Source organism: Rhipicephalus microplus, unplaced genomic scaffold, assembly GCF_043290135.1.
Source record: "Rhipicephalus microplus isolate Deutch F79 unplaced genomic scaffold, USDA_Rmic scaffold_38, whole genome shotgun sequence".
In the NCBI taxonomy this organism is placed as follows: domain Eukaryota; kingdom Metazoa; phylum Arthropoda; class Arachnida; order Ixodida; family Ixodidae; genus Rhipicephalus; species Rhipicephalus microplus.
The window spans coordinates 1103448-1126720 of NW_027464611.1; the positions used below are offsets into that span (position 1 = coordinate 1103448).

Sequence of the window (23273 nt, forward strand, 5' to 3'; positions counted from 1 at the left end):
TCCGTGGCGCAATTGGCTAGCGCGATCGGCTGTTAACCGAAAGGTTGGAGGTTCGAACCCACCCTTGGGTGGTGTGTCGCTTTTTTTTTCTTTGCGCTAATAGCTTTGAAGATATGTTTTGATGGTGGTGAGAGTGGAGTGCGACTGTCTCCGTGGCGCAATTGGCTAGCGCGATCGGCTGTTGAACGAAAGGTTGGAGTTTTGAACCCACCCGGTGGTGGTGCGGCACTTCTTTTTCTTTGGGCTGATAGCTCTGAAGAAATGTTCTAACGGTGGTGAGAGTGGAGCACGACTGTCTCCGTGGCGCAATTGGCTAGCGTGATCGGCTGTTAACCGAAAGGTTGGAGGTTCGAGCCCTCCCGGTGGTGATGCGGCACTTTTTTTTCTATGGGTTGATAGCTTTGAAGATATGTTCTGATGGTGGTGAGAGTGGAACAGGAATGTCTCCTTGGCGCAATTGGCCAGCGCGATCGGCTGTTAATCGAAAGGTTGGAGTTTCGAGCCCGCCCGGTGGTGGTGCGGCGTTTTTTTTCTTTGGGCTGATAGCTTTGAAGATATGTTCTGATGGTGGTGAGAGTGGAGCAGGACCGTCTCCGTGGCGCAATCGGCTAGCACGATCGGCTGTTAACCGAAAGGTTGGAGTTTCGACCCCACCCGGTGGTGGTGCGGCGCTTTTTTTTTCTTTGGGCTGATAGCTTTGAAGATATGTTCTGATGGTGGTGAGAGTGGAGCACGACTGTCTCCATGGCACAATTGGCTAGCGCGATCGGCTGTTAACCGAAAGGTTGGAGGTTCGAGCCCTCCCAGGAGTGGTGTGTTGCTTTTTTTTCTTTGGGCTGATAGCTTTGAAGATATGTTCCGATGGTGGTGAGAGTGAAGCAGGACTGTCTCCGTGGCGCAATTGGGAAGCGCGTTCGGCCGTTAACCGAAAGTTTGGAGGTTCGAGCCCACCCCATGGTGGTGCGGCGCTTTTTTATTTCTTTGGGCTGATAGCTTTGAAGATATGTTATGATGGTGGTAAGAGTGGAGTAGGACTGTCTCCGTGGCGCAATTGGCTAGCGCGAGCGGCTGGTAACCGAAAAGTTGGAGGGTTGAGCCCACCCAGGGACGGTGTGTCGCTTTTTTTTCTTTGCGCTGATAGCTTTGAAGATATGTTCTGATGGTGGTGAAAGTGGAGCACGACTGTCTCCATGGCGCAATTGGCTAGCGCAATCGGCTGTTGACCGAAAGGTTGGAGTTTCGAGCCCACCCGGTGGTGGTGCGGCGCTTCTTTTTCTTTGCGCTGATAGCTCTGAAGAAATGTTCTGACGCTGGTGAGAGTGGAGCACGACTGTCTCCGTGGCGCAATTGGCTAGCGTGATCGGCTGTTAACCGATAGGTTGGAGGTTCGAGCCCTCCCGGTGGTGGTGCGGCGCTTTTTTTTTTGGGCTGATAGCTTTGAAGACATGTTCTGATGGTGGTGAGAGTGGAGCGCGACTGTTTCCGTGGCGCAATTGGCTAGCGCGATCGTCTGTTAACCGAAAGGTTGGAGGTTCGAGCCCACCCGGTGGTGTTGCGGCTCTTTTTTTCTTTAAGCTGATAGCTTTGAAGATATGCTCTGATGGTGGTGAGAGTGGAGCATGACTGTCTGCGTGGCGCAATTGGCAAGCGCGATTGGCTGTTAACCGAAAGTTTTGAGTTTCGAGCCCACCCCGTGGTGGTGCGGCGCTTTTTTTTCTTTGGGCTGATAGCTTTGAAGATATGTTCTCATGGTGGTGAGAGTGGAGCAGGACTGTCTCCGTGGCGCAATTGGTTAGCGCGATCGGCTGTTAATCGAAAGGTTGGAGTTTCGAGCCCGCCCGGTGGTGGTGCAGCGCTTTTTTTCTTTGGGCTGATAGCTTTGAAGATATGTTCTGATGGTGGTGAGAGTGGAGCTGGACCGTCTCCATGGCGCAATCGGCTAGCACGGTCGGCTGTTAACCGAAATGTTGGAGTTTCGACCCCACCCGGTGGTGGTGCGGCGCTTTTTTTTTCTTTGGGCTGATAGCTTTGAAGACATGTTCTGATGGTGGTGAGAGTGGAGCGCGACTGTTTCCGTGGCGCAATTAGCTAGCGCGATCGTCTGTTAACCGAAAGGTTGGAGGTTCGAGCCCACCCGGTGGTGTTGCGGCTCTTTTTTTCTTTAAGCTGATAGCTTTGAAGATATGCTCTGATGGTGGTGAGAGTGGAGCATGACTGTCTGCGTGGCGCAATTGGCAAGCGCGATTGGCTGTTAACCGAAAGTTTTGAGTTTCGAGCCCACCCCGTGGTGGTGCGGCGCTTTTTTTTCTTTGGGCTGATAGCTTTGAAGATATGTTCTCATGGTGGTGAGAGTGGAGCAGGACTGTCTCCGTGGCGCAATTGGCAAGCGCGATTGGCTGTTAACCGAAAGTTTTGAGTTTCGAGCCCACCCGGTGGTGGTGCGGCGCTTTTTTTTCTTTGTGCTGATAGCTTTGAAGATATGTTCTGATGGTGGTGAGAGTGGAGCAGGACTGTCTCCGGGGCGCAATTGGCTAGCGCGATTGGCTGTTAACCGAAAGTTTGGAGTTTCGAGCCCACCCGGTGGTGGTGCGGCGCTTTTTTTTCTTTGTGCTGATAGCTTTGAAGATATGTTCTGATGGTGGTGAGAGTGGAGCAGGACCGTCTCCGTGGCGCAATCGGCTAGCACGATCGGCTGTTAACCGAAAGGTTGGAGTTTCGACCCCACCCGGTGGTGGTGCGGCGCTTTTTTTTCTTTGGGCTGATAGCTTCGAAGATATGTTCTGATGGTGGTGAGAGTGAAGCAGGACTGTCTCCGTGGCGCAATTGGCTAGCGCGATCGCCTGTTAACCGAAAAGCTGAAGTTTCGAGCCCACCCGGGGACGGTGTGTCGCTTTTTCTTTTCTTTGCGTTGATGACTTTGAAGATATGTTCTGATGGTGGTGAGAGTGGAGCACGACTGTCTCCGTGGCGCAATTGGCTAGCGCGATCGGCTGTTAACCGAAAGGTTGGAGGTTCGAACCCACCCTTGGGTGGTGTGTCGCTTTTTTTTTCTTTGCGCTAATAGCTTTGAAGATATGTTTTGATGGTGGTGAGAGTGGAGTGCGACTGTCTCCGTGGCGCAATTGGCTAGCGCGATCGGCTTTTGACCGAAAGGTTGGAGGTTCGAGCCCACTCGGTGGTGGTGCGGCGCTTTTTTTCCTTTGGGCGGATAGCTCTGAAGAAATGTTCTGAGGGTGGTGAGAGTGGAGCACGACTGTCTCCGTGGCGCAATCGGCTAGCGCGATCGGCTGTTAACCGAAAGGTTGGAGGTTCGAACCCTCCCGGGAGTGGTGTGTCGCTTTTTTTTTCTTTGGGCTGATAGCTTTGAAAATATGTTCTGAAGGTGGTGAGAGTGGAGAGACTGTCTTCGTGGCGCAATTGGCTAGCACGATCGGCTGTTAACCGAAAGATTGGAGTTTCAAGCCCACCCGGGGACGGTGTGTTGCTTTTTCTTTTTTTGCGTTGATGGCTTTGAAGATATGTTCTGATGGTGGTGAGAGTGGAGCACGACTGCCTCCGTGGCGCAATTGGCTAGCGCGATCAGCTGTTAACCGTAAGGTTGGAGGGTCGAGCCCACCCGGCAGTGGTGCGGCGCTTTTTTTTCTTTGGGCTGATAGTTTTGAAGATATGTTATGAGGGTGTAAGAGTGGAGCAGGACTGTATCCGTGGCGCAATTGGCTAGCGCGATCGGCTGGTAACCGAAAGGTTGGAGGTTTGAGCCCACCCAGGGACGGTGTGTCGTTTTTTTCTTTGCGCTGATAGCTTTGAAGATATGTTCTGATGGTGGTGAGAGTGGAGCACGACTGTCTCCATGGCGCAATTGGCTAGCGCGATCGGCTGTTGAACGAAAGCTTGGAGTTTTGAACCCACCCGGTGGTGGTGCGGCGCTTCTTTTTCTTTGGGCTGATAGCTCTGAAGAAATGTTCTAACGGTCGTGAGAGTGGAGCACGACTGTCTCCGTGGCGCAATTGGCTAGCGTGATCGGCTGTTAACCGAAAGGTTGGAGGTTCGAGCCCTCCCGGTGGTGATGCGGCACTTCTTTTTCTATGGGTTGATAGCTTTGAAGATATGTTCTGATGGTGGTGAGAGTGGAACAGGACTGTCTCCGTGGCGCAATTGGCCAGCGCGATCGGCTGTTAATCGAAAGGTTTGAGTTTCGAGCCCGCCCGGTGGTGGTGCGGCGTTTTTTTTCTTTGGGCTGATAGCTTTGAAGATATGTTCTGATGGTGGTGAGAGTGGAGCAGGACCGTCTCCGTGGCGCAATCGGCTAGCGCAATCGGCTGTTGACCGAAAGGTTGGAGTTTCGAGCCCACCCGGTGGTGGTGCGGCGCTTCTTTTTCTTTGCGCTGATAGCTCTGAAGAAATGTTCTGACGCTGGTGAGAGTGGAGCACGACTGTCTCCGTGGCGCAATTGGCTAGCGTGATCGGCTGTTAACCGATAGGTTGGAGGTTCGAGCCCTCCCGGTGGTGATGCGGCACTTTTTTTTCTATGGGACGATAGCTTTGAAGATATGTTCTCATGGTGGTGGGAGTGGAGGAGGACTGTTTCCGTGGCGCAATTGGCTAGCGCAATCGGCTGTTAACCGAAAGGTTGGAGTTTCGAGCCCACCCCGTGGTGGTGCGGCGCTTTTTTTTCTTTGGGCTGATAGCTTTGAAGATATGTTCTCATGGTGGTGAGAGTGGAGCAGGACTGTCTCCGTGGCGCAATTGGTTAGCGCGATCGGCTGTTAATCGAAAGGTTGGAGTTTCGAGCCCGCCCGGTGGTGGTGCAGCGCTTTTTTTCTTTGGGCTGATAGCTTTGAAGATATGTTCTGATGGTGGTGAGAGTGGAGCAGGACCGTCTCCATGGCGCAATCGGCTAGCACGATCGGCTGTTAACCGAAATGTTGGAGTTTCGACCCCACCCGGTGGTGGTGCGGTGCTTTTTTTCTTTGGGCTGATAGCTTTGAAGATGTGTTCTCATGGTGGTGAGAGTGAAGCAGGACTGTCTCCGTGGCGCAATTGGCTAGCGCGATCGCCGGTTAACCGAAAGGTTGGAGTTTCGACCCCACCCGGTGGTGGTGCGGCGCTTTTTTTTCTTTGGGCTGATAGCTTTGAAGACATGTTCTGATGGTGGTGAGAGTGGAGCGCGACTGTTTCCGTGGCGCAATTGGCTAGCGCGATCGTCTGTTAACCGAAAGGTTGGAGGTTCGAGCCCACCCGGTGGTGTTGCGGCTCTTTTTTTCTTTAAGCTGATAGCTTTGAAGATATGCTCTGATGGTGGTGAGAGTGGAGCATGACTGTCTGCGTGGCGCAATCGGCTAGAGCAAACGGCTGTTCACTGAAAGGTTGGAGTTTCGAGCCCTCCCGGGAGTTGTGTGTTGCTTTTTTCTTTGCGCAGATAGCTTTGGAGAAATGTTCTGACAGTGATGAGATTGGAGAACGCCTGTCTCCGTGGTGCAATTGGCTAGCACTTTCGGCTGTTAACCGAAAAATTGGAGGTTTGAGCCCTCCCGGGAGGGGTGTGTTGCTTTTTTCTTTGCGCTGATAGCTTTGAAGATATGTTCTGATGGTGGTGAGAGTGGAGCACGACTGTCTCCGTGGCGCAATAGGCTAGCGCGATCGGCTCTTAACCGAAAGTTTGGAGGTTCGAGCCCACCCGGTGGTGGTGCGGCGCTTTTTTTTCTTTAGGCTGATAGCTTTAAAGATGTGTTCTGATGGTGATGATAGTGGAGCGGGACTGCCTCCGTGGCGCAATTGGCTAGCGCAATCGGCTGTTAACCAAAAGGTTGGAGTTTCGAGCCCTCCCGAGAGTGGTGTGTTGCTTTTTTCTTTGCGCTGATAGCTTTGAAGATATGTTATGATGGTGGTAAGAGTGGAGTAGGACTGTCTCCGTGGCGCAATTGGCTAGCGCGAGCGGCTGGTAACCGAAAAGTTGGAGGGTTGAGCCCACCCAGGGACGGTGTGTCGCTTTTTTTTCTTTGCGCTGATAGCTTTGAAGATATGTTCTGAAGGTGGTGAAAGTGGAGCACGACTGTCTCCATGGCGCAATTGGCTAGCGCAATCGGCTGTTGACCGAAAGGTTGGAGTTTCGAGCCCACCCGGTGGTGGTGCGGCGCTTCTTTTTCTTTGCGCTGATATCTCTGAAGAAATGTTCTGACGCTGGTGAGAGTGGAGCACGACTGTCTCCGTGGCGCAATTGGCTAGCGTGATCGGCTGTTAACCGATAGGTTGGAGGTTCGAGCCCTCCCGGTGGTGATGCGGCACTTTGTTTTCTATGGGACGATAGCTTTGAAGATATGTTCTGATGGTGGTGGGAGTGGAGGAGGACTGTTTCCGTGGCACAATTGGCTAGCGCAATCGGCTGTTAACCGAAAGGTTGGAGTTTCGAGCCCACCCCGTGGTGGTGCGGCGCTTTTTTTTCTTTGGGCTGATAGCTTTGAAGATATGTTCTCATGGTGGTGAGAGTGGAGCAGGACTGTCTCCGTGGCGCAATTGGTTAGCGCGATCGGCTGTTAATCGAAAGGTTGGAGTTTCGAGCCCGCCCGGTGGTGGTGCAGCGCTTTTTTTCTTTGGGCTGATAGCTTTGAAGATATGTTCTGATGGTGGTGAGAGTGGAGCAGGACCGTCTCCATGGCGCAATCGGCTAGCACGATCGGCTGTTAACCGAAATGTTGGAGTTTCGACCCCACCCGGTGGTGGTGCGGCGCTTTTTTTCTTTGGGCTGATAGCTTTGAAGATATGTTCTCATGGTGGTGAGAGTGAAGCAGGACTGTCTCCGTGGCGCAATTGGCTAGCGCGATCGCCGGTTAACCGAAAGGTTGGAGTTTCGACCCCACCCGGTGGTGGTGCGGCGCTTTTTTTTCTTTGGGCTGATAGCTTTGAAGACATGTTCTGATGGTGGTGAGAGTGGAGCGCGACTGTTTCCGTGGCGCAATTGGCTAGCGCGATCGTCTGTTAACCGAAAGGTTGGAGGTTCGAGCCCACCCGGTGGTGTTGCGGCTCTTTTTTTCTTTAAGCTGATAGCTTTGAAGATATGCTCTGATGGTGGTGAGAGTGGAGCATGACTGTCTGCGTGGCGCAATTGGCAAGCGCGATTGGCTGTTAACCGAAAGTTTTGAGTTTCGAGCCCACCCGGTGGTGGTGCGGCGCTTTTTTTTCTTTGTGCTGATAGCTTTGAAGATATGTTCTGATGGTGGTGAGAGTGGAGCAGGACTGTCTCCGTGGCGCAATCGGCTAGCACGATCGGCTGTTAACCGAAAGGTTGGAGTTTCGACCCCACCCGGTGGTGGTGCGGCGCTTTTTTTTCTTTGGGCTGATAGCTTCGAAGATATGTTCTGATGGTGGTGAGAGTGAAGCAGGACTGTCTCCGTGGCGCAATTGGCTAGCGCGATCGCCTGTTAACCGAAAAGCTGAAGTTTCGAGCCCGCCCGGGGACGGTGTGTCGCTTTTTCTTTTCTTTGCGTTGATGACTTTTAAGATATGTTCTGATGGTGGTGAGAGTGGAGCACGACTGTCTCCGTGGCGCAATTGGCTAGCGCGATCGGCTGTTAACCGAAAGGTTGGAGGTTCGAACCCACCCTTGGGTGGTGTGTCGCTTTTTTTTCTTTGCGCTAATAGCTTTGAAGATATGTTTTGATGGTGGTGAGAGTGGAGTGCGACTGTCTCCGTGGCGCAATTGGCTAGCGCGATCGGCTTTTGACCGAAAGGTTGGAGGTTCGAGCCCACTCGGTGGTGGTGCGGCGCTTTTTTTCCTTTGGGCGGATAGCTCTGAAGAAATGTTCTGAGGGTGGTGAGAGTGGAGCACGACTGTCTCCGTGGCGCAATCGGCTAGCGCGATCGGCTGTTAACCGAAAGGTTGGAGGTTCGAACCCTCCCGGGAGTGGTGTGTCGCTTTTTTTTTCTTTGGGCTGATAGCTTTGAAAATATGTTCTGAAGGTGGTGAGAGTGGAGAGACTGTCTTCGTGGGGCAATTGGCTAGCACGATCGGCTGTTAACCGAAAGGTTGGAGTTTCAAGCCCACCCGGGGACGGTGTGTTGCTTTTTTCTTTTTTTTGCGTTGATGGCTTTGAAGATATGTTCTGATGGTGGTGAGAGTGGAGCACGACTGCCTCCGTGGCGCAATTGGCTAGCGCGATCAGCTGTTAACCGAAAGGTTGGAGGGTCGAGCCCACCCGGCAGTGGTGCGGCGCTTTTTTTTCTTTGGGCTGATAGTTTTGAAGATATGTTATGATGGTGGTAAGAGTGGAGCAGGACTGTATCCGTGGCGCAATTGGCTAGCGCGATCGGCTGGTAACCGAAAGGTTGGAGGTTTGAGCCCACCCAGGGACGGTGTGTCGTTTTTTTCTTTGCGCTGATTGCTTTGAAGATATGTTCTGATGGTGGTGAGAGTGGAGCACGACTGTCTCCATGGCGCAATTGGCTAGCGCGATCGGCTGTTGAACGAAAGCTTGGAGTTTTGAACCCACCCGGTGGTGGTGCGGCGCTTCTTGTTCTTTGGGCTGATAGCTCTGAAGAAATGTTCTAACGGTGGTGAGAGTGGAGCACGACTGTCTCCGTGGCGCAATTGGCTAGCGTGATCGGCTGTTAACCGAAAGGTTGGAGGTTCGAGCCCTCCCGGTGGTGATGCGGCACTTCTTTTTCTATGGGTTGATAGCTTTGAAGATATGTTCTGATGGTGGTGAGAGTGGAACAGGACTGTCTCCGTGGCGCAATTGGCCAGCGCGATCGGCTGTTAATCGAAAGGTTGGAGTTTCGAGCCCGCCCGGTGGTGGTGCGGCGTTTTTTTTCTTTGGGCTGATAGCTTTGAAGATATGTTCTGATGGTGGTGAGAGTGGAGCAGGACCGTCTCCGTGGCACAATCGGCTAGCACGATCGGCTGTTAACCGAAAGGTTGGAGTTTCGACCCCACCCGGTGGTGGTGCGGCGCTTTTTTTTCTTTGGGCTGATAGCTTTGAAGATATGTTCTGATGGTGGTGAGAGTGGAGCACGACTGTCTCCATGGCACAATTGGCTAGCGCGATCGGCTGTTAACCGAAAGGTTGGAGGTTCGAGCCCTCCCAGGAGTGGTGTGTTGCTTTTTTTTCTTTGGGCTGATAGCTTTGAAGATATGTTCCGATGGTGGTGAGAGTGAAGCAGGACTGTCTCCGTGGCGCAATTGGGAAGCGCGTTCGGCCGTTAACCGAAAGTTAGGAGGTTCGAGCCCACCCCATGGTGGTGCGGCGCTTTTTTTTTCTTTGGGCTGATAGCTTTGAAGATATGTTATGATGGTGGTAAGAGTGGAGTAGGACTGTCTCCGTGGCGCAATTGGCAAGCGCGAGCGGCTGGTAACCGAAAAGTTGGAGGGTTGAGCCCACCCAGGGACAGTGTGTCGCTTTTTTTCTTTGCGTTGATAGCTTTGAAGATATGTTCTGATGGTGGTGAGAGTAGAGCACGACTGTCTCCATGGCGCAATTGGCTAGCGCAATCGGCTGTTGACCGAAAGGTTGGAGTTTCGAGCCCACCCGGTGGTGGTGCGGCGCTTCTTTTTCTTTGCGCTGATAGCTCTGAAGAAATGTTCTGACGCTGGTGAGAGTGGAGCACGACTGTCTCCGTGGCGCAATTGGCTAGCGTGATCGGCTGTTAACCGATAGGTTGGAGGTTCGAGCCCTCCCGGTGGTGATGCGGCACTTTTTTTTCTATGGGACGATAGCTTTGAAGATATGTTCTCATGGTGGTGGGAGTGGAGGAGGACTGTTTCCGTGGCGCAATTGGCTAGCGCAATCGGCTGTTAACCGAAAGGTTGGAGTTTCGAGCCCACCCCGTGGTGGTGCGGCGCTTTTTTTTCTTTGGGCTGATAGCTTTGAAGATATGTTCTCATGGTGGTGAGAGTGGAGCAGGACTGTCTCCGTGGCGCAATTGGTTAGCGCGATCGGCTGTTAATCGAAAGGTTGGAGTTTCGAGCCCGCCCGGTGGTGGTGCAGCGCTTTTTTTCTTTGGGCTGATAGCTTTGAAGATATGTTCTGATGGTGGTGAGAGTGGAGCAGGACCGTCTCAGTGGCGCAATCGGCTAGCACGATCGGCTGTTAACCGAAATGTTGGAGTTTCGACCCCACCCGGTGGTGGTGCGGCGCTTTTTTTCTTTGGGCTGATAGCTTTGAAGATGTGTTCTCATGGTGGTGAGAGTGAAGCAGGACTGTCTCCGTGGCGCAATTGGCTAGCGCGATCGCCGGTTAACCGAAAGGTTGGAGTTTCGACCCCACCCGGTGGTGGTGCGGCGCTTTTTTTTCTTTGGGCTGATAGCTTTGAAGACATGTTCTGATGGTGGTGAGAGGGGAGCGCGACTGTTTCCGTGGCGCAATTGGCTAGCGCGATCGTCTGTTAACCGAAAGGTTGGAGGTTCGAGCCCACCCGGTGGTGTTGCGGCTCTTTTTTTCTTTAAGCTGATAGCTTTGAAGATATGCTCTGATGGTGGTGAGAGTGGAGCATGACTGTCTGCGTGGCGCAATCGGCTAGAGCGAACGGCTGTTCACTGAAAGGTTGGAGTTTCGAGCCCTCCCGGGAGTTGTGTGTTGCTTTTTTCTTTGCGCAGATAGCTTTGGAGAAATGTTCTGACAGTGATGAGATTGGAGAACGCCTGTCTCCGTGGTGCAATTGGCTAGCACTTTCGGCTGTTAACCGAAAAATTGGAGGTTTGAGCCCTCCCGGGAGGGGTGTGTTGCTTTTTTCTTTGCGCTGATAGCTTTGAAGATATGTTCTGATGGTGGTGAGAGTGGAGCACGACTGTCTCCGTGGCGCAATAGGCTAGCGCGATCGGCTCTTAACCGAAAGTTTGGAGGTTCGAGCCCACCCGGTGGTGGTGCGGCGCTTTTTTTTCTTTAGGCTGATAGCTTTAAAGATGTGTTCTGATGGTGATGATAGTGGAGCGGGACTGCCTCCGTGGCGCAATTGGCTAGCGCAATCGGCTGTTAACCAAAAGGTTGGAGTTTCGAGCCCTCCCGAGAGTGGTGTGTTGCTTTTTTCTTTGCGCTGATAGCTTTGAAGATATGTTGTGATGGTGGTCAGAGCGGAGCAAGGACTGTCTACGTGGCGCAATTGGATAGCGTGATCGGCTGTTAACCGAAAGGTTGTAGGTTTGAGCCCACACGGAACGGTGTGTCGCTTTTTTTTTCTTTGCGCTGATAGCTTTGGAGAAATGTTCTGACGGTGGTGAGAGTGGAGCCCGACTGTCTTCGTGGCGCATTTGGCTAGCGCGATCTTCTGTTAACCAAAAGGTTGGAGTTTTGAGCTCTCCCGGGAGTGGTGTTTTGCTTTTTTCTTTGCGCTGATAGCTTTGAAGATATGTTCTGATGGTGGTGAGAGGGGAGCACGACTGTCTCCGTAGCGCAATTGGCTAGCACGATCGGCTGTTGACCGAAAGGTTGGAGGTTCGAGCCTAACCGGTGGTGGTGCAACGCTTTTTTTCCTTTGGGCTGATAGCTCTGAAGAAATGTTCTGACGGTGGGTAGAGTGGAGCACGACTGTCTCCGTGGCGCAATTGGCTAGCGCGGTCGGCTGTTAACCGAAAGGTTGGAGCTTCGAGCCCTCCCGGTATTGGTGTGTTGCTTTTTTCTTTGCGCTGATAGCTTTGAACATATGTTCTGTTGGTGGTGAGAGTGGAGCACGACTGTCTCCGTGGCGCAATCGGCTAGCGCAATCGGCTGTTAACCGAAAGGTTGGAGGTTCGAGCCCACCTGGTGGTGGTGCGACGTTTTTTTTTCTTTGGGCAGATAGCTCTTAAGAAATGTTCTGACGGTGGGGAGAGTGGAGCGCGACTGTCTCCGTGATCCAATTGGCTAGCGCGATCGGCTGTTAACCGAAAGGTTGGTGGTTCGAGCCCTGCCCGGTGTGGTGTGTTGCTTTTTTCTTTGCGCTGATAGCTTTGAAGATATGTTCTGTTGGCGGTGAGAGTGGAGCACAACTGTCTCCGTGGCGCAATTGGCTAGAGCGATCGGCTGTTAACCGAAAGGTTGGAGGTTCGAGCCCACCCGGTGGTGGTGCGACGCTTTTTTTTCTTTGGGCTGATAGCTCTGAAGAAATGTTCTGACGGTGGGGAGAGTGGAGCACGACTGTCTCCGTGGCGCAATTAGCTAGCACGTTCGGCTGTTAACCAAAAAATTGGAGGTTTGAGCCCTCCCGGGAGTGGTGTGTAGCTTTTTTCTTTGCGCTGATAGCTTTGAAGATATGTTCTGATGGTGGTGAGAGTGAAGCAGGACTGTCTCCGTGGTGCAATTGGCTAGCGCGATCGGCTGTTAACCGGAAGGTTTGAGGTACGAGCAAACCGGGGGGTGGTGCAGCGCTTTTTTTTCTTTGGGCTGATAGCTTTGAAGATATGTTCTGATGGTGGTAAGAGCGGAGCACGACTGTCTCCGTGGTGCAATTGGCTTGCGCGATCGGCTGTTAACGAAAGTTTGGAGGTTCGAGCCCACCCGGTGGTGGTGCGGCGCTTTTTTTTCTTTGCGCTGATAGCTTTGAAGATATGTTCTGTTGGTGGTGAGAGTGGAGCACGACTTTCTCGTTGGCGCAATTGGCTAGCGCGATCGGCTGTTAACCGAAAATTGGAGGTTCTAGCCCACCCGGTGGTGGTGCGACGCTTTTTTTTCGTTGCGCTGATAGCTTTGAAAATATGTTCTGATGGTGGTGAGAGCGGAGCAGGACTGTCTCCGTGGCGCAATTGGCTAGCGCAATCGGCTGTTAACCGACAGGTTGAAGGTTCGAGCCCTCCCGGGAGTGGTGTGTTGCTTTTTTCTTTGGGCTGATAGCTTTGAAGATATGTTCTGTAGGTGGTGAGAGTGGAGAACGGCTGTCTCCGTTTCGCAATTGGCTAGCGCGGTCAGCTGTTACCGGAAAGGTTGGAGGTACGAGCCCACCCGGTGGTGGTGCGACGCTTTTTTCTGTTTGGGCTGATAGCTCTGAACAAATGTTCTGACGGTGCGGAGAGTGGAGCACGACTGTCTCCGTGGCGCAATTGGCTAGCGTGGTCGGCTGTTAACCGAAAGGTTGAAGCTTCGAGCCCTCCCGGTAGTGGTGTGTTGCTTTTCTCTTTGCGCTGATAGCTTTCAAGATATGTTCTGTTGGTGGTGAGAGTGGAGCACGACTGTCTCCGTGGCGCAATCGGCTAGCGCGATCGGCTGTTAACCGAAAGGTTGGAGGTTCGAGCCAGCCCGGTGGTGGTGCGACGCTTTTTTTTCTTTGGGCTGATGGCTCTTAAGAAATGTTCTGACGGTGGGGAGAGTGGAGCACGACTGTCTCCGTGACCCAATTGGCTAGCGCGATCGGCTGTTAACCGAAAGTTTGGAGGTTCGAGCCCTGCCGGGTGTGGTGTGTTGCTTTTTTCTTTGCGTTGATGGCTTTGAAGATATGTTATGATGGTGGTAAGAGTGGAGCAGGACTGTCTCCGTGGCGCAATTGGCTAGCGCGATCGGCTGGTAACCGAAAGGTTGGAGGTTTGAGCCCACCCAGGGACGGCGTGTCGCTTTTTTTCTTTGCGCTGATAGCCTTGAAGATATGTTCTGATGGTGGTGAGAGTGGAGCACGACTTTCTCCATGGCGCAATTGGCTAGCGCGATTGGCTGTTAATCGAAAGGTTGGAGTTTCGAGCCCGCCCGGTGGTGGTGCGGCGTTTTTTTTTTCTTTGGGCTGATAGCTCTGAAGAAATGTTCTAACGGTGGTGAGAGTGGAGCACGACTGTCTCCGTGGCGCAATTGGCTAGCGTGATCGGCTGTTAACCGAAAGGTTGGAGTTTCGACCCCACCCGGTGGTGGTGCGGCGCTTTTTTTCTTTGGGCTGATAGCTTTGAAGATATGTTCTGATGGTGGTGAGAGTGGAGCACGACTGTCTCCATGGCACAATTGGCTAGCGCGATCGGCTGTTAACCGAAAGGTTGGAGGTTCGAGCCCTCCCAGGAGTGGTGTGTTGCTTTTTTTTCTTTGGGCTGATAGCTTTGAAGATATGTTCTGATGGTGGTGAGAGTGAAGCAGGACTGTCTCCGTGGCGCAATTGGGAAGCGCGTTCGGCCGTTATCCGAAAGTTTGGAGGTTCGAGCCCACCCAATGGTGGTGCGGCGCTTTTTTTTTTCTTTGGGCTGATAGCTTTGAAGATATGTTATGATGGTGGTAAGGGTGGAGTAGGACTGTCTCCGTGGCGCAATTGGCTAGCGCGATCGGCTGGTAACCGAAAAGTTGGAGGTTTGAGCCCACCCAGGGACGGTGTGTCGCTTTTTTTTCTTTGCGCTGATAGCTTTGAAGATATGTTCTGATGGTGGTGAGAGTGGAGCACGACTGTCTCCGTGGCGCAATTGGCTAGCGTGATCGGCTGTTAACCGATAGGTTGGAGGTTCGAGCCCTCCCGGTGGTGATGCGGCACTTTTTTTTCTATGGGATGATAGCTTTGAAGATATGTTCTGATGGTGGTGGGAGTGGAGGAGGACTGTCTCCGTGGCGCAATTGGCTAGCGCAATCGGCTGTTGACCGAAAGGTTGGAGTTTCGAGCCCACCCCGTGGTGGTGCGGCGCTTTTTTTTCTTTGGGCTGATAGCTTTGAAGATATGTTCTCATGGTGGTGAGAGTGGAGCAGGACTGTCTCCGTGGCGCAATTGGCTAGCGCGATCGGCTGTTAATCGAAAGGTTGGAGTTTCGAGCCCGCCCGGTGGTGGTGCAGCGCTTTTTTTCTTTGGGCTGATAGCTTTGAAGATATGTTCTGATGGTGGTGAGAGTGGAGCAGGACCGTCTCCATGGCGCAATCGGCTAGCACGATCGGCTGTTAACCGAAAGATTGGAGTTTCGACCCCACCCGGTGGTGGTGCGGCGCTTTTTTTTCTTTGGGCTGACAGCTTTGAAGATATGTTCTGATGGTGGTGAGAGTGAAGCAGGACTGTCTCCGTGGCGCAATTGGCTAGCGTGATCGCCGGTTAACCGAAAGGTTGGAGTTTCGACCCCACCCGGTGGTGGTGCGGCGCTTTTTTTTCTTTGGGCTGATAGCTTTGAAGACATGTTCTGATGGTGGTGAGAGTGGAGCGCGACTGTTTCCGTGGCGCAATTGGCTAGCGCGATCGTCTGTTAACCGAAAGCTTGGAGGTTCGAGCCCACCCGGTGGTGTTGCGGCGCTTTTTTTCTTTAAGCTGATAGCTTTGAAGATATGTTCTGATGGTGGTGAGAGTGGAGCATGACTGTCTGCGTGGCGCAATCGGCTAGAGCGATCGGCTGTTAACTGAAAGGTTGGAGTTTCGAGCCCTCCCGGGAGTTGTGTGTTGCTTTTTTCTTTGCGCTGATAGCTTTGGAGAAATGTTCTGACAGTGATGAGATTGGAGCACGCCTGTCTCCGTGGTGCAATTGGCTAGCACTTTCGGCTGTTAACCGAAAAATTGGAGGTTTGAGCCCTCCCGGGAGGGGTGTTTTGCTTCTTTCTTTGCGCTGATAGCTTTGAAGATATGTTCTGATGGTGGTGAGAGTGGAGCACGACTGTCTCCGTGGCGCAATAGGCTAGCACGATCGGCTCTTAACCGAAAGTTTGGAGGTTCGAGCCCACCCGGTGGTGGTGCGGCGCCTTTTTTTTCTTTAGGCTGATAGCTTTAATGATGTGTTCTGATGGTGATGATAGTGGAGCGGGACTGTCTCCGTGGCGCAATTGGCTAGCGCAATCGGCTGTTAACCAAAAGGTTGGAGTTTCGAGCCCTCCCGAGAGTGGTGTGTTGCTATTTTCTTTGCGCTGATAGCTTTGAAGTTATGTTGTGATGGTGGTGAGAGCGGAGCAAGGACTGTCTACGTGGCGCAATTGGATAGCGTGATCGGCTGTTAACCCAAAATTGGAGGTTTGAGCCCTCCCGGGAGTTGTGTGTTGCTTTTTTCTTTGCGCTGATAGCTTTGAAGATATGTTCTGATGGTGGTGAGAGTGGAGCACGACTGTCTTCGTGGCGCATTTGGCTAGCGCGATCGGCTGTTAACCAAAAGGTTGGAGTTTCGAGCTCTCCCGGGAGTGGTGTTTTGCTTTTTTCTTTGCACTGATAGCTTTGGAGAAATGTTCTGACGGTGGTGAGATTGGAGCACGACTGTCTCCGTGGTGCAATTGGCTAGCACGTTCGGCTGTTAACCCAAAATTGGAGGTTTGAGCCCTCCCGGGAGTTGTGTGTTGCTTTTTTCTTTGCGCTGATAGCTTTGAAGATATGTTCTGATGGTGGTGAGAGTGGAGCACGACTGTCTCCGTGGCGCAATTGGCTAGCGCGATCGGCTGTTGACCGAAAGGTTGGAGGTTCGAGCCCCACCGGTGGTGGTGCGGCGCTTCTTTTTCTTTGGGCTGATGGCTCTGAAGAAATGTTCTGACGGTGGTGAGAGTGGAGCACGACTGTCTCCGTGGCGCAATTGGCTAGCGCGATCGGCTGTTAACCGAACGGTTGGAGGTTCGAGCCCTCCCGGGAGTGGTGTGTTGCTTTTTTCTTTGGGCTGATAGCTTTGAAGATATGTTCTGTAGGTGGTGAGAGTGGAGAACGACTGTCTCCGTTTCGCAATTGGCTAGCGCGGTCGGCTGTTACCCGAAAGGTTGGAGGTTCGAGCCCACCCGGTGGTGGTGCGACGCTTTTTTCTGTTTGGGCTGATAGCTCTGAACAAATGTTCTGACGGTGAGGAGAGTGGAGCACGACTGTCTCCGTGGCGCAATGGGCAAGCGTGGTCGGCTGTTAACCGAAAGGTTGGAGCTTCGAGCCCTCCCGGTAGTGGTGTGTTGCTTTTTTCTTTGCGCTGATAGCTTTCAAGATATGTTCTGTTGGTGGTGAGAGTGGAGCACGACTGTCTCCGTGGCGCAATCGGCTAGCGCGATCGGCTGTTAACCGAAAGGTTGGAGGTTCGAGCCAGCCCGGTGGTGGTGCGACGCTTTTTTTTCTTTGGGCTGATAGCTCTTAAGAAATGTTCTGACGGTGGGGAGAGTGGAGCACGACTGTCTCCGTGACCCAATTGGCTAGCGCGATCGGCTGTTAACCGAAAGGTTGGAGGTTCGAGCCCTGCCGGGTGTGGTGTGTTGCTTTTTTCTTTGCGCTGATAGCTTTGAAGATATGTTCTGTTGGTGGTGAGAGTGGTGAACAACTGTATCCGTGGCGCAATTGGCTACCACGATCGGCTGTTAACCGAAAGGTTGGAGTTTCGAGCCCACCCGGGGACGGTGTGTCGCTTTTTTTTTCTTTGGGCTGATAGCTTTGAAGATATGTTCTGATGGTGGTGAGAGTGGAGCAGGACTGTCTCTGTGGCGAAATTGGCTATCGCGATCGGCTGTTAACCGAAAGGTTGGAGTTTCGAGCCCTCCTGGGAGTGGCGTGTTGCTTTTTTCTTTGCGCTGAAAGCTTTGAAGATATGTTCTGATGGAGGTGAGAGTGGAGCACGACTGTCTCCGTGGCGCGATTGGCTAGCGGGATCGTCTGTTAACCGAAAGGTTGGAGTTTCAAGCCCTCCTGGGAGTGGCGTGTTGCTTTTTTCTTATCGCTGAAAGCTTTGAAGATATGTTCTGATGGTGGTGAGAGTGGAGCACGACTGTCTCCTTGGCGCAGTTGGCTAGCGCGATCAGCTGTTAACTGAAAGGTTGGAAGTTCGAGCCCTCCCGGGAATGGTGTGTTGCTTTTTTTTCTTTGGGCTGATAGCTTTGAAGATATGTTTGATGGTGGTGAGAGTGGAGCAGGACTGTCTCGGGGCGCAATTGGCTAGCGCGATTGCCTGTTAACCGAAAGTTTGGAGTTTCGAGCCCACCCGGTGGTGGTGCGGCGCTTTTTTTTCTTTGTGCTGATAGCTTTGAAGATATGTTCTGATGGTGGTGAGAGTGGAGCAGGACCGTCTCCGTGGCGCAATAGGCTAGCACGATCGGCTGTTAACCGAAAGGTTGGAGTTTCGACCCCACCCGGTGGTGGTGCAGCGCTTTTTTTTCTTTGGGCTGATAGCTTTGAAGATATGTTCTGATGGTGGTGAGAGTGAAGCACGACTGTCTCCGTGGCGCGATTGGCTAGCGGGATCGTCTGTTAACCGAAAGGTTGGAGTTTCAAGCCCTCCTGGGAGTGGCGTGTTGCTTTTTTCTTATCGCTGAAAGCTTTGAAGATATGTTCTGATGGTGGTGAGAGTGGAGCACGACTGTCTCCTTGGCGCAGTTGGCTAGCGCGATCAGCTGTTAACTGAAAGGTTGGAAGTTCGAGCCCTCCCGGGAATGGTGTGTTGCTTTTTTTTCTTTGGGCTGATAGCTTTGAAGATATGTTTGATGGTGGTGAGAGTGGAGCAGGACTGTCTCGGGGCGCAATTGGCTAGCGCGATTGCCTGTTAACCGAAAGTTTGGAGTTTCGAGCCCACCCGGTGGTGGTGCGGCGCTTTTTTTTCTTTGTGCTGATAGCTTTGAAGATATGTTCTGATGGTGGTGAGAGTGGAGCAGGACCGTCTCCGTGGCGCAATAGGCTAGCACGATCGGCTGTTAACCGAAAGGTTGGAGTTTCGACCCCACCCGGTGGTGGTGCAGCGCTTTTTTTTCTTTGGGCTGATAGCTTTGAAGATATGTTCTGATGGTGGTGAGAGTGAAGCACGACTGTCTCCGTGGCGCAATTGGCTAGTGCGATCGGCTGGTAACCGAAAAGTTGGAGGTTTGAGCCCACCCAGGGACGGTGTGTCGCTTTTTTTTCTTTGCGCTGATAGCATTGAAGATATGTTCTGATGGTGGTGAGAGTGGAGCACGACTGTCTCCATGGCGCAAATGGCTAGCGCAATCGGCTGTTGACTGAAAGGTTGGAGTTTCGAGCCCACCCGGTGGTGGTGCGGCGCTTCTTTTTCTTTGCGCTGATAGCTCTGAAGAAATGTTCTGACGCTGGTGAGAGTGGAGCACGACTGTCTCCGTGGCGCAATTGGCTAGCGTGATCGGCTGTTAACCTATAGGTTGGAGGTTCGAGCCCTCCCGGTGGTGATGCGGCACTTTTTTTTCTATGGGATGATAGCTTTGAAGATATGTTCTGATGGTGGTGGGAGTGGAGGAGGACTGTCTCCGTGGCGCAATTGGCTAGCGCAATCGGCTGTTAACCGAAAGGTTGGAGTTTCGAGCCCACCCCGTGGTGGGGCGGCGCTTTTTTTTCTTTGGGCTGATAGCTTTGAAGATATGTTCTCATGGTGGTGAGAGTGGAGCAGGACTGTCTCCGTGGCGCAATTGGCTAGCGCGATCGGCTGTTAATCGAAAGGTTGGAGTTTCGAGCCCGCCCGGTGGTGGTGCAGCGCTTTTTTTCTTTGGGCTGATAGCTTTGAAGATATGTTCTGATGGTGGTGAGAGTGGAGCAGGACCGTCTCCATGGCGCAATCGGCTAGCACGATCGGCTGTTAACCGAAAGATTGGAGCTTCGACCCCACCCGGTGGTGGTGCGGCGCTTTTTTTTTCTTTGGGCTGATAGCTTTGAAGATATGTTCTGATGGTGGTGAGAGTGAAGCAGGACTGTCTCCGTGGCGCAATTGGCTAGCGCGATCGCCGGTTAACCGAAAGGTTGGAGTTTCGACCCCACCCGGTGGTGGTGCGGCGCTTTTTTTTTGGGCTGATAGCTTTGAAGACATGTTCTGATGGTGGTGAGAGTGGAGCGCGACTGTTTCCGTGGCGCAATTGGCTAGCGCGATCGTCTGTTAACCGAAAGCTTGGAGGTTCGAGCCCACCCGGTGGTGTTGCGGCGCTTTTTTTCTTTAAGCTGATAGCGTTGAAGATATGTTCTGATGGTGGTGAGAGTGGAGCATGACTGTCTGCGTGGCGCAATCGGCTAGAGCGATCGGCTGTTAACTGAAAGGTTGGAGTTTCGAGCCCTCCCGGGAGTTGTGTGTTGCTTTTTTCTTTGCGCTGATAGCTTTGAAGAAATGTTCTGACAGTGATGAGATTGGAGCACGCCTGTCTCCGTGGTGCAATTAACTAGCACTTTCGGCTGTTAACCGAAAAATTGGAGGTTTGAGACCTCCCGGGAGAGGTGTGTTGCTTCTTTCTTTGCGCTGATAGCTTTGAAGATATGTTCTGATGGTGGTGAGAGTGGAGCACGACTGTCTCCGTGGCGCAATAGGCTAGCGCGATCGGCTCTTAACCGAAAGTTTGGAGGTTCGAGCCCACTCGGTGGTGGTGCGGCGCCTTTTTTTTCTTTAGGCTGATAGCTTTAAAGATGTGTTCTGATGGTGATGATAGTGGAGCGGGACTGTCTCCGTGGCGCAATTGGCTAGCGCAATCGGCTGTTAACCAAAAGGTTGGAGTTTCGAGCCCTCCCGAGAGTGGTGTGTTGCTTTTTTCTTTGCGCTGATAGCTTTGAAGTTATGTTGTGATGGTGGTGAGAGCGGAGCAAGGACTGTCTACGTGGCGCAATTGGATAGCGTGATCGGCTGTTAACCCAAAATTGGAGGTTTGAGCCCTCCCGGGAGTTGTGTGTTGCTTTTTTCTTTGCGCTGATAGCTTTGAAGATATGTTCTGATGGTGGTGAGAGTGGAGCACGACTGTCTTCGTGGCGCATTTGGCTAGCGCGATCGGCTGTTAACCAAAAGGTTGGAGTTTCGAGCTCTCCCGGGAGTGGTGTTTTGCTTTTTTTTTCTTTGGGCTGATAGCTTTGGAGAAATGTTCTGACGGTGGTGAGATTGGAGCACGACTGTCTCCGTGGTGCAATTGGCTAGCACGTTCGGCTGTTAACCCAAAATTGGAGGTTTGAGCCCTCCCGGGAGTTGTGTGTTGCTTTTTTCTTTGCGCTGATAGCTTTGAAGATATGTTCTGATGGTGGTGAGAGTGGAGCACGACTGTCTCCGTGGCGCAATTGGCTAGCGCGATCGGCTGTTGACCGAAAGGTTGGAGGTTCGAGCCCCACCGGTGGTGGTGCGGCGCTTCTTTTTCTTTGAGCTGATGGCTCTGAAGAAATGTTCTGACGGTGGTGAGAGTGGAGCACGACTGTCTCCGTGGCGCAATTGGCTAGCGCGATCGGCTGTTAACCGAACGGTTGGAGGTTCGAGCCCTCCCGGGAGTGGTGTGTTGCTTTTTTCTTTGGGCTGATAGCTTTGAAGATATGTTCTGTAGGTGGTGAGAGTGGAGAACGACTGTCTCCGTTTCGCAATTGGCTAGCGCGGTCGGCTGTTACCCGAAAGGTTGGAGGTTCGAGAACACCCGGTGGTGGTGCGACGCTTTTTTCTGTTTGGGCTGATAGCTCTGAACAAATGTTCTGACGGTGAGGAGAGTGGAGCACGACTGTCTCCGTGGCGCAATGGGCAAGCGTGGTCGGCTGTTAACCGAAAGGTTAAAGCTTCGAGCCCTCCCGGTAGTGGTGTGTTGCTTTTTTCTTTGCGCTGATAGCTTTCAAGATATGTTCTGTTGGTGGTGAGAGTGGAGCACGACTGTCTCCGTGGCGCAATCGGCTAGCGCGATCGGCTCTTAACCGAAAGGTTGGAGGTTCGAGCCAGCCCGGTGGTGTGCGTGCGACGCTTTTTTTTCTTTGGGCTGATGGCTCTTAAGAAATGTTCTGACGGTGGGGAGAGTGGAGCACGACTGTCTCCGTGACCCAATTGGCTAGCGCGATCGGCTGTTAACCGAAAGGTTGGAGGTTCGAGCCCTGCCGGGTGTGGTGCGTTGCTTTTTTCTTTGCGTTGATGGCTTTGAAGATATGGTCTGATGGTGGGGAGAGTGGAGCACGACTGTCTCCGTGGCGCAATTGGCTAGCGCGATCAGCTGTTAACCGAAAGGTTGGAGGTTCGAGCCCACCTGGCAGTGGTGCGGCGCTTTTTTTTCTTTGGGCTGATAGCTTTGAAGATATGTTATGATGGTGGTAAGAGTGGAGCAGGACTGTCTCCGGGGCGCAATTGGCTAGCGCGATCGGCTGGTAACCGAAAGGTTGGAGGTTTGAGCCCACCCAGGGACGGCGTGTCGCTTTTTTTCTTTGCGCTGATAGCTTTGAAGATATGTTCTGATGGTGGTGAGAGTGGAGCACGACTTTCTCCATGGCGCAATTGGCTAGTGCGATCGGCTGTTAATCGAAAGGTTGGAGTTTCGAGCCCGCCCGGTGGTGGTGCGGCGTTTTTTTTCTTTGGGCTGATAGCTCTGAAGAAATGTTCTAACGGTGGTGAGAGTGGAGCACGACTGTCTCCGTGGCGCAATTGGCTAGCGTGATCGGCTGTTAACCGAAAGGTTGGAGTTTCGACCCCACCCGGTGGTGGTGCGGCGCTTTTTTTCTTTGGGCTGATAGCTTTGAAGATATGTTCTGATGGTGGTGAGAGTGGAGCACGACTATCTCCATGGCACAATTGGCTAGCGCGATCGGCTGTTAACCGAAAGGTTGGAGGTTCCAGCCCTCCCAGGAGTGGTGTGTTGCTTTTTTTTCTTTGAGCTGATAGCTTTGAAGATATGTTCTGATGGTGGTGAGAGTGAAGCACGACTGTCTCCGTGGCGCAATTGGGAAGCGCGTTCGGCCGTTATCCGAAAGTTTGGAGGTTCGAGCCCACCCCATGGTGGTGCGGCGCTTTTTTTTTCTTTGGGCTGATAGCTTTGAAGATATGTTATGATGGTGGTAAGGGTGGAGTAGGACTGTCTCCGTGGCGCAATTGGCTAGCGCGATCGGCTGGTAACCGAAAAGTTGGAGGTTTGAGCCCACCCAGGGACGGTGTGTCGCTTTTTTTTCTTTGCGCTGATAGCTTTGAAGATATGTTCTGATGGTGGTGAGAGTAGAGCACGACTGTCTCCATGGCGCAATTGGCTAGCGCAATCGGCTGTTGACTGAATGGTTGGAGTTTCGAGCCCACCCGGTGGTGGTGCGGCGCTTCTTTTTCTTTGCGCTGATAGCTCTGAAGAAATGTTCTGACGCTGGTGAGAGTGGAGCACGACTGTCTCCGTGGCGCAATTGGCTAGCGTGATCGGCTGTTAACCGATAGGTTGGAGGTTCGAGCCCTCCCGGTGGTGATGCGGCACTTTTTTTTCTATGGGATGATAGCTTTGAAGATATGTTCTGATGGTGGTGGGAGTGGAGGAGGACTGTCTCCGTGGCGCAATTGGCTAGCGCAATCGGCTGTTAACCGAAAGATTGGAGTTTCGACCCCACCCGGTGGTGGTGCGGCGCTTTTTTTTCTTTGGGCTGATAGCTTTGAAGATATGTTCTGATGGTGGTGAGAGTGAAGCAGGACTGTCTCTGTGGCGCAATTGGCTAGCGCGATCGCCGGTTAACCGAAAGGTTGGAGTTTCGACCCCACCCGGTGGTGGTGCGGCGCTTTTTTTTCTTTGGGCTGATAGCTTTGAAGACATGTTCTG

The 23273-nt window shown here is 52.7% G+C and overlaps 6 non-coding genes across 6 annotated transcripts; all 6 read left to right on the forward strand.

Moving 5' to 3' along the window:
- The first annotated feature begins 1332 nt into the window (after positions 1 to 1332).
- TRNAN-GUU (transfer RNA asparagine (anticodon GUU)) lies at positions 1333 to 1406 on the forward strand. Its single transcript has one exon. It is a non-coding gene; the product is annotated as a tRNA-Asn (tRNA).
- A 3029-nt stretch (positions 1407 to 4435) lies between these two features.
- TRNAN-GUU (transfer RNA asparagine (anticodon GUU)) lies at positions 4436 to 4509 on the forward strand. Its single transcript has one exon. It is a non-coding gene; the product is annotated as a tRNA-Asn (tRNA).
- A 1693-nt stretch (positions 4510 to 6202) lies between these two features.
- On the forward strand, positions 6203 to 6276 carry TRNAN-GUU (transfer RNA asparagine (anticodon GUU)). The gene has a single exon. It is a non-coding gene; the product is annotated as a tRNA-Asn (tRNA).
- Positions 6277 to 9604: 3328 nt separating this feature from the next.
- On the forward strand, positions 9605 to 9678 carry TRNAN-GUU (transfer RNA asparagine (anticodon GUU)). Its single transcript has one exon. It is a non-coding gene; the product is annotated as a tRNA-Asn (tRNA).
- A 4639-nt stretch (positions 9679 to 14317) lies between these two features.
- On the forward strand, positions 14318 to 14391 carry TRNAN-GUU (transfer RNA asparagine (anticodon GUU)). The gene has a single exon. It is a non-coding gene; the product is annotated as a tRNA-Asn (tRNA).
- Positions 14392 to 22854: 8463 nt separating this feature from the next.
- Positions 22855 to 22928, forward strand: TRNAN-GUU (transfer RNA asparagine (anticodon GUU)). Its single transcript has one exon. It is a non-coding gene; the product is annotated as a tRNA-Asn (tRNA).
- Positions 22929 to 23273: the final 345 nt, after the last annotated feature.